Source organism: Zonotrichia albicollis, chromosome 7, assembly GCF_047830755.1.
Source record: "Zonotrichia albicollis isolate bZonAlb1 chromosome 7, bZonAlb1.hap1, whole genome shotgun sequence".
Classification (NCBI taxonomy): Eukaryota; Metazoa; Chordata; class Aves; order Passeriformes; family Passerellidae; genus Zonotrichia; species Zonotrichia albicollis.
The window spans coordinates 18,137,907-18,147,872 of record NC_133825.1 but is presented as its reverse complement, the minus strand read 5'-3'; the positions used below and the strand labels follow the sequence as shown (position 1 = coordinate 18,147,872).

General features: G+C 48.5%; 1 long non-coding RNA gene across 1 annotated transcript in view; it reads left to right on the top strand.

Annotated features, from left to right (window-relative positions):
• The first annotated feature begins 3,727 nt into the window (after positions 1–3,727).
• LOC113459782 (uncharacterized) overlaps positions 3,728–9,966 on the top strand; it is a 123,791-nt gene continuing 117,552 nt past the window's right edge. The window contains exon 1 of the long non-coding RNA XR_012581056.1: positions 3,728–4,447. This is a non-coding gene — a long non-coding RNA (uncharacterized LOC113459782). The remainder of the gene's footprint in view (positions 4,448–9,966) is intronic.

The following is a 9,966-nucleotide window of genomic DNA, read 5'->3' as shown; positions in this document are numbered from 1 at the left end:
GCCTTTAAAAAAAAGAAACCAAAATCAAACAAAATGCATGAAAAAAGAGAAACCTGTTCTTATTCTTCCAGCTTATTCCCAGAACTGCAGACATGAAGCAGGTGGGCACTGAGGGCAGCAAAATGTTTAGTGATCGCTGAGCGAGGAAGTGACATTTTCCAGCTTGCCTAAGGATGCAAGAAAAATGCATCTGTGTCTGCAGCAGCCCCACGAGCTGGTGCTGACCTATTTACGTGCCCAGTTATGCGCACAGGCAGATGCCCTCTTCCCACCTCAGAGCAAGGGGCTGAGCCAGGACAAAAAATTGCCAGAGTGGAGTTTTTCCTGAGAACCAACCCCCCCTGCCCAGATCCTGGGATGTCAGCAGAGGGCTCAGCAGCAGCTCAGGGCGTTGCAGTGATGTGTTTAGATGAGATCTTGTTTATTTTCTTTTGGAGTGAGGGATGCAGCTGGTTTGGAGGGAGCAATGAAAAATCCAGGCAGTCTTTTCCTCTCTGCATCCATTAATGCTCACTGAGCCAGGGGCTGCCCCACCACGGTGTCTCTGGTAGCCCTCCAGTGCTCTCTCCCCCTCCTTCCCACCCTGATTTACCATTTCCCATCTTTCATTTCTGTTGTGGCCAGTGGCAGCGATTGCTTCACACATCCATCACGCTGTGGGTGTCACAGTGTCATGGTTGGTGCCTTTGTTCGAGTTCCAAAAACCTTAAACCACCTTAAACCACCAAGCCCCAGACCATGGTTAACCTGCCTTTAAAACTGAGACTGCAGGAGAATTTTCCATGGGAAGTGGTGAAGGTTTTAGTGATTTGTTACCCCCTTTGCAGTCTCACTATAAGATTTAATTTCAATGTTATTGGCATTGAGTTGGGAGTGATAACAATATGGAAATGAGAACTCAGGATGGATCTCAAGAGCTAAACTGAGCTTTGTGAGTTGGAAAGAAACTTTCCTGGGAACTTTTTCCCTGGTTTTTTTCACAAAAAAAAGTTCTCAGAACTTTTTTGGTCAGGCTGTGCAAGCATTAACTCACGATGGTTGGAGGCTTCATCATCAAGAAGTCCTTTTCCTTTACCACACCTGGGCAGCATCAGAGCTGTTTGAACTTTAATTCCACCTATGGAAAGGGGACAGCTCACTGGAGGAGGGACAACAATAAAAAACAATTTGTTCTGGAAAAAAGGGCTCATCCTACCTGGCTCCCCAGCTGTGGTGCAACACATAACCCTTGTCAAAAATAACTACTGTCACTAATTGCTCACACTGAGCTGGAAAAAGACAAACCCCACACCCAGGGATGCTGCCACCCTTCCACCCCACTTTCCTGCTCTGGATAATGAGGGAAATCAGTCATGCTGCCCTGGGGCTGCTCATCCATCTCCTTCCTTAGCAGTGCCAGGGGAAGCCTGGCCAGCCCTCTCCCCTGTGAACTCCTTGCAGGACAAGGGCACAGGCTGTAGGAATTGCCACGCTGCAAGTAAAAGTTAATGTTTCCACAGTGCTGGGTGATTTGCAATTGCTCTCTTGGTATTAATGATCTTAAAAAAAAAAAACAAAAAAAACAAAAAAACAAAAAAACCCCAAAACAAACAAACAAAAAAAACAAACAAACAAACAAAAAAAACCCAAAAAAACCCCCTGGCTCTAAATGTGCCTGTTTCTACCTGAGAGAGCCTGTTACAAGACCTCCTTGAGTCCTCTGCAGTGGGCACTTCTCTCTTTGAGCAGAAAATGCTGGCTCAGAAAATCCCCAGCAACCCAGAGGTGTAAAATCACGAATGAAGTGAGTTTGCCATTTGCCTAGTTTTTCTCACCCAGTTTCTGCAAACACCCCGTGGAGGTGCTTGAAAAGGACAGATTTCCCCTTCTCTTTCCTTGCTAGTTTTGTCATTCTGACAAATGGTTGATGCATTGGTTGAGTTTCTAACGCTGCTGGAAATGGTAGTGGCTTTCATGTTTTCCAGCCAGCACCGTGATTTCCACAAAGAAATGAGAGTGAGAGGCTGGGCCTGACTCTTCCTATTGCTCTATTTCACCCCTCCACAATTTGTTGTCCTACAAATAACACCTGCCTATTTTACATCTTGACAGCAGCTTTCCTTATTTAATGAAAAGCTGGGGATTCTTGGGGGATATTTCCATTTTTCTCCGCTATTTCTGGTGGTTTTGTTACAGCAAACTGGTCCCCAGCTGCACCTTTTCCCCTCAGTTTGGGCTGGAGGGAGCCTGTCTGACTTTCTGGGGGATCAAAAATCATCCCAGGAATGGTCTGCAAGGAGCAGTTTAGGGATGCAGTTTGGAGCAGCTCAGCAGGGATGTGGTGGCACATGGGGACAGTCCCCTGTTCCTCTGCTCTGCCACGTGGAGCCCTGGCACCTCTCCTGGTTAATGGCCATGGAAACAGTGTTGTACCCCTTCACCTCTGCTTTTGGTTGTGCCAGGGACAACTTTGGCTGGTTAATGCCTCATTTCTTTGTGGAAATCACGGTGCTGGCTGGAAAACACGAAAGTCACAACCATTTCCAGCAGCGTTAGAAACTCAACCAACACATCAACCATTTGTCAGAACGACAAAACTAGCAAGGAGAGAGAAGGGGAATCTGTCCTTTTCAAGCACCTCCATGGGGTGGAGGAGATTGACATGGAGTGTAAGAAGTTTGGGATTCTGTGTGGAGTTGTTGAGAGCTGGTCTGGGTCACTGATGAGAACAGGACAGAAAGTTCTTACATGAGATAGGAAACAGTTTTTGCTGGGCTAACAAACATCATCAGAGCTGCTCTTCAGCAGAGTCCTGTTTGACTTGTCAGTCTTTACCAGCTGCAATGACAGCGTTCTGAGTTTCTGACAGGATCCTGAGTCTCTGTGCCTCTGCTTTCCTTAAGATGTCATTCCCAGACACAAACTCCCTCCTGGAAAGAGGATGGCAATTCCCTCACAGAATCACAGACCCGCTAATGTTGGAAAGGACCTCAAAGACCATCGAGTCCTCAGGCTGTATTTATTAATCTGTCCCCTTTTCACTCATGTTGAAGGAAATGCCATCTTCTGGCTAGAAAATGAGAAATGAAAGGGGCATGAAAGATCTGATTTTACTGGCGTTGTTTGATATATATCTAAATAAAAAAGAATTGTAGAATATGCTGAGTTGGAAGGGATCCACAAGGATTAGCAAAGTCCAACTTCTCATCCCATGTTGCCACATTTTGCTACTTTTTTGTGGTCTTTAATTGTCAGGAAGTCCATGGGTTGTACTTCTTCCCCAGTGCTCAGTGAGCAGCAATATTTACATCCCGTGGAGTTTTCTTTTCCTGGGAAAAGCAGGAGTGAAAACTCCTATTGCCATCCCCTCTGCTGGCCACAGCTTTCTCCTTTTGCAATATGAGCTGCTGTCTAGGACCAAATAGGATCATATTTAATCCCAGGGACATGGTGTGGTTTCCCAAAGTGCTGCAGCATAATTGGAAAAAGAAGAACGAGTGCGGGATCGCAGCGAGACAACTCAGCCGAAATGTGAACTGAACACATTGCAAACACCCCGGGACCTGCTCCTGCTCCACAGCACTATTTATGGTCCTTAACTGATCCAGAAAAGCTGACAGGATAAAAGAGGAGCCTGTTTCTGTTGCTTTGCAATTAGGCACCGTGCTCCCAAGCATCTGTTTTCAGGGGAGATCACTGCTGGTGATTGTGTGCTTGTGTTTTCTTCTGAGGGATGCTGGAGCCAGCCTGGAGAACAGGGCTGGGAAAGGGCTGCTAGAACGATAAAAGAAATGAAGCTGGTGCCTTTGGAGGGGAGACAAGGAAAGCCTGGCTTAATTAAATTAGCAGAATGAAAGCTGAGGAAGATAGCTGCCTATAAATACACTGGTGGAAGATGGGGAGGGCAGAGCAGCACGGGAGGAGAACTATTTATGCCCGAGGACAGTGTTGGCACAAGAACAAATGTACATAAACCAGCCCAGAATAAATTCAGCCTGGAAACTGGAGGATTGTTTCTGACAATTAGAGAGCAGTCGGACTATGGAGCAGCCTTCCTGTGGGAATAGAGGGGATAAAACCCTTCCTGCTTTTAGCAGGAGGGCTGGATCCGATGACCCAGGGATGCCATGCAGCCCAGCACTCCCTCTCCTTTCCTTATTTTTCTTGTCATTTCTGCCTCAGCCTCCTGTTTATGCCAATTCTCATCACGTCCCACCCTCCTTTCTGTCGCCTGATACGGATCTCGGTTGCTGGCTCTGCTCCCTCTTGATGCAGGTGGCTTTCTTCTAACAGCAATAAATTCCCCACATGGTCAGGAGCCTGCAGCATTCCTGGTGCTTTTTAGTTTCCTTTTTTTCTAATCTCTGCCCAATCCTTCTTTGTCCGTTTGTCCTTCTCACATGGAGGGGTCCAGACGGGGGACAGTTGGTGTCTTCCAACCAAGGTGTCTCTGCCAAGCCCCACGCAGGTAAGAGACTACCTGGGGGGAGCTCTGATGTGTCCTGTTTGGGTTAAATAGGCACAAAATGGCAATCAGAGGCTATTTCCAGCCCTTGCACCACATCGTGCTGAAAATAATTTGTCCCAGTGATGGAGAAGGGCTTTGGAAAATCCGGAGTGTTGGGAGCCATGGATGCTGAGCAGCCTTGGGATGCTGACAGCAGTAGCTTACAGCCTAAGGCCTGGGAGTTGTCCCATTTGCACAGCTCTTTCTGGGACACATCCCATTTGGGCAGCTCTTTCTAGGATTGGGAAATGATGGGATAACTTCAGAGTAACTTTGTTGGCTTTTTGAGTGCCTTTTCTCAGTTTCCCCTCAAGCTGCTGTGGAGGGGATGGGGCAGGGAGGTGGCTGAGCTCTCCCTGTCTGCAGGGATGCTTCCAGGAGGGCATCACTGATGCTCTTGGCTCATGAAATTGGATGTTTGTGTTTGGTTTAGGTGCAGCAATATTCAATATTTAGGAGGACTTTTTGCTAAAAATATGGGCAGCGGATGGATGAGAGCGGGTGTGAGGAAAAAAAGGGATTTTTTTGCTTGTGGGTTGTACCTGTTCCCCTAAGCTGGAGCTTTCCTTCATTTATTACCATAATGAAGCCCCATGAAACTTCCCAAAAGGCTGGAGGCCTTGCAAGGAGAAGCATAAGACCAAATTTCCTCCTTCAACCGAATCATAATGTTGAATCCCAAGTGTGCCGGAGAAAAAAGAGAAAAATTAGAAGCCTTTGTCAGGTATTATGTCAGCTTTCTGGATTATCAAAGGGAATCTTTTCAGCAAGGCAGTTGAAATACTGGGTTTTCAGGGGAATTAAATGCCAGCCTGTGTGTTTTGGGTGCCTAATTCTTCTAAGGCCTTCAAAAGCTCCTGTCTTCATTCCCATTCTCTGAGTGTCACAGCTTAACCCGAGCCACGTGCGTGCTCCATCCCACATGCAGACAATTCCTCCTGATGAGGGAGCAGGGCTGGTGCTGCTGCTGCCTGCTGCACGCACACAGCTCTGCCAAAGGACTGCAAAGTGCATCTCTTTGAACTTCACTCTGCCTGCAGTTAATTGCAATTACATATTAGTTATCAGGATCAATAGGGAAGTTGGGGAGGGAGGGAGGGAGGGATGTGGGAAATAAACCCCCTTTGCTGTGATGCTTCACCTCATTTCCTCACTGCTTCACAGCTCAAACACTTAAGTTGCTAACCCTCTAATGCCCATTTTTTGCTAAATCCTGTCTTTATTGAGGGTTTGAGATTCATCCTTATCAGTCCTCTCTTTTCGTAGAGCAAAGTAGAACAGATATCAGATCAGAATGCATTAAAATAATAGCCCTAAACAATGCAACCAACCAAACTAATTTAGTCAAGCAACAGTTTGCATGCATCAAGGTTTTTTACTCCCTTAACTCTGTGTAATTGGGCTGCAGGTAAAGCTGAATAAATAATTTATGGAAGGGTAAAAATGGGGAATGTCTCAGCAGAGTGTGCTCAAACCTCATGGAGGGGTCACTGATTAGGGACTATGGGGGTCCCCATTGGGAGGAGCAGAAGGTCCTGTTTGGATCCCATCAGGGAGGGATTTGGGCTGTGTGGGACAAATCCCATCTGTGGGGTGAGGGATGCTGTGGGCACAGCATTGGGTGGAACTGTTCAAACTTCTCTTTGATGTTGCCAAGACCTCAAAGGGGGCGAATTGGGAAGAATTGAATCTGTGAAATTCTGCCTGCTCCTTCCAACTCCTTGCCACACCCATGGCCCCGAGGCAGCTTTGTCATTGTCACAATTACATTCATTCTGATCCCAGCCAGGTCAAACCTTCTAAGCCAAGTACAAGGCAGCTGGTTGTGCCTTGTTTCCCCCCCAGATTAAGCCCTTTGCATCACACATCTGTAGAATGACTTCAAAGCACTGAATATCCCATTTTCTTCCTCAGCTCCTGCCTTTGTTGGTTTGGGTTCTAAAGCAGCCAAAGGAATATAGAAATTCTCATGCCTTCTCCTTATTTATTCAGCATTACCTTGGCTCTGCTAGCTTGGGGTGCCTCTGCATGAAGATTTCACCAGCCCAGCTCCTCTGCCAGACACAGGAGCGTTTTCCCTGGGTGCAGGTGGGGAGTAAATCCAGAATTCTGTGGAAACTCAAACCCAGGGGCCATAGCTGCTCTTCTTCTCTTCCCACTGCCCTCATCCTTCTGTCCAGACACTGTTTTGGGGGAAATCTGTTAGATGAGATGGAAAGGCCGGCTCAATTCCTTGCTGGAGCTGCATTCCCTTCATGCCTCTCTGGTGTATCTATCTGTTAGCATAAAGGAAAAGGTCATTAGTTTTCAGCCTGGGCTCCTTCTCCTGATGGCCAGCAGCAGTCTAGAGAGATGCCAAGGCAGCTGAGGTGCTGGCCAGGGCTGTGGGAAGGGGTGATCCCAGCTGGCAGGTTCAATTTGCCTTGCAGGTGCTGCAAAGCAGCTGCCAGGTCACCCCAGGACGTGATCCATGGGGCTTTTCCTGTGGTCCCTTGGCAGGGAAAATGCCCTCTCTCCCTCCTCAGCAGGGAAAATGCCCTCTCTTCCTCCTCAGCACAGCAAATGCCCTCTGTCCCTCCTCAGCACTAATTATGGACTCTTGGCTGTGTTTTGGAGGAAGGGATCTCTCTGTGCCCGTGCTGCCAGCCCAGCATCCCCTCTGGGATACGAGTGTGGCCGTGTTCACAGGGGTTTTGGGATTGGGGAAGAGATGAGGATCTGACTCTGTGTTCAGAAGGCTTGATTTATTATTTTAAAATACATTACATTGAAACTATACTAAAAGAATAGAAGAAAAGGTTTCATCAGAAGGCTGAATAAGAATAGAATAGGAAGGAATGATAGCAAAGGCTTCGTCTCAGACTCTCTGTCCTCTGTCCAGACTCTCTGCTGACTGTGATTGGCCATTAATTAGAAACAACCACATAAGCCAATCACAGATGCACCTGTTGCATTCCACAGCAGCAGATAATCAATGTTTACATTTTGTTCCTGAGGCCACTCAGCTTCTCAGGAGGAAAAATCCTAAGGAAAGGATTTTCCATAAAAGTTGTCTGTGACACATGAGGATAGAGCTGGAAGCAGGGTGACCCCAGGGGAGAGGAAAAAGAGGGAATGGGGATGGAGGGATGGCAGCTGGAGCTTGCCCTCTGTTTGCTGGCACCTTTATCAGCAGCTCCTTCAAACCTGGGCTGGCACCCACAGCTGCTGGCACTGTCCTGGCAGAGGGGCCGTGCTTGTCCCTCCTGCAGTCATCCTGTGACCTGCCACCCTGGCGAGCTTCCAGGAGAGTCATCAGCTGCTAAAAATAACTGGGGAATAGCTGATGGAGTGGCTTCTGTCTGTGTGCTAGTGGAATTAGCCAGGAGGCTGATCCAGCCAGGCTGCTCCCCTGTCCTGCTGCTCTCCCCAGCAGGACGGGGAGGTCACGGCGCCTTGGCTGTGCTCCACGGCCTCGCTGCTGCACTGGCTGGGCTGTCACAGCTGGTTTTCTCCTCTGCTCCGGGCCCAGGCACTGACAGGGAGGTCAGCTCATGCAGCAGTGCTTGTGGTCCTTGCCTCTTGCAGTGTCACATCTCTGGCACGGCTTTGCTCGAGTCCCAGGGTGAGCAGAGGTTACAGGGGTAACTTCACACCAGAGGGGGAAACTCTTCCAGCTCTGTCTCAGCCTCCAGTGGGACTGAGGAGCTGGTGTTCAGTGCCTTCAATCCAAAGCACAGCCCTCTCATGCTGGATGCCAGCAGCCTTAACTTACTCCTACAGGAAAAACCCAGAATTCTGCAGTGGGAAAGGTTCTCTGTCCATCTCGTGATCAGAGACCTGGGCTTGCAAATTGCTTTGCTGCATTTCTTCCTTCCCAGGTCTCTGTTGCTTGTTATAATTCAGGCCTTTGCTCTCTCCAGTGGCCTCTCCTGCAGGATGGTGCCAAGCCAAGTGACACAGGTCTGCAAGGAGGAGATGCTGATTCAGCTGGGGAGGTGTGGAGGCCACAGCTGCCTCTGGGTCACAACCACCTCAAACAAAGCCTGGGGGGCTCAGGGCAGGGACAAGAGAAGATTTGGGCACCCTTTTGTGTTGAACAGCTGTTTTATTCTGGCCTCTGGCTGGAGGGACCTGTGCTCTGTGACCTTGTGTGTGGGTTGCAAATAGAGAGATGCCCTCCTTAGCACAGCACGTCCAGATCTTTAATCAGGGACCTCAGTGTCCATAACCTTGCTTGTAATAGCTCTCTGCAGTCACTGCTGAACATATTCAGCCCTGGGAGCAAATGCTGGAGGAAGCATCTCCATCCCTGCTTGTGGGAAAGGGCTTTTTCCTATATCCCACTGGGTTGCTCTGTTAGCCAGGGCCTCCCCATCCTCATGTATGTGTGAATTCCTCTGGTTGGGAATGCTGAGTCCCCTTGATGCCTCAGGTTTTAGCTTTTATATTTTTCAGATTCTGTGCTGCTTTAGTGTGTGGGTCTGGGTTTCACATCAGGGTGAGCTCTCTGCACAGAGCAGGGAGACAAAACAATTCCTGCTCCAGCTGGGGACCAAGGACAAATGATCCAAATCTCAGGCCCAAGAGCACAAACAGGAGACAGATAAGAAGCAGGATGGGACTGCATGGGCTAAAGCTGGAGTGGGACAATGAACTGCAAGATGCAAATGGAGCAGAACTTATAAAAGTGAGAGACCTCATGAGTGGTCGTGCATTTTGGGACAATTTTGGTTCATTTTGGGTTCATTTTGTGACCATTTTGGTTCATCTTGGTTGTAGCCTTTAGGCTCTTGTGCTGCCCAAGATGCATCCATTGAGGAGATCCTTTTAATAAATCCCTGCTTTATTCTGTAACTCCATCCATCCTCTGTTCTAGCTCAGCCTATACAAAGCATCACCCTGGCAGAGCAAACCAGGTTCAAGGGCTGTTCAAATGCTGCAAACTTGCCCATGCTGAAGCTCTGCTTTTCTGCTCTGGATTTCTCCCTACTTTAATTCTGCATTTGTTGCATTTGTGGCTGTTACCCTCTCATTATAGGTGCTATGTTTCTCAGCTTTCCTTTCTGGGAGCTGTGTCTGCTGTGTGCTGGAGCTGCGCCTCCCCCACGCCGCCCGCGGATCCCTTCCATCCCTTCCATCCCTCCATCCCTTCCATCCCCTCCTCTGGCAGCTGCAGCAAAGTGAGGAGTTCACCGAGGGGACAGCAACCACGATTCCAGGAGAGATTGGTGCCTACTCCCTCTCTAACTGCAGTTGCCTCTTTTCTTATTTATAAGTGCAAGCAAACAGGTGCTAAAAGCATTTCCCCCCCATCTTTCTTGCGTGGCACAGTCAGGCTCTCTCCTGAGACCTCTCCTTGTAATGGTCCCTCTCTCCCCAAAAGCTGCTTCTGCAATTCTTGGCATCTCTGTAAGGACTTGATTTATCTGTTTGTCTTCCCCTCTCCCCTTCTTCATTACAGCTGGGTCTGGGGCTTGACAGGAATGAGTGGTGTGACG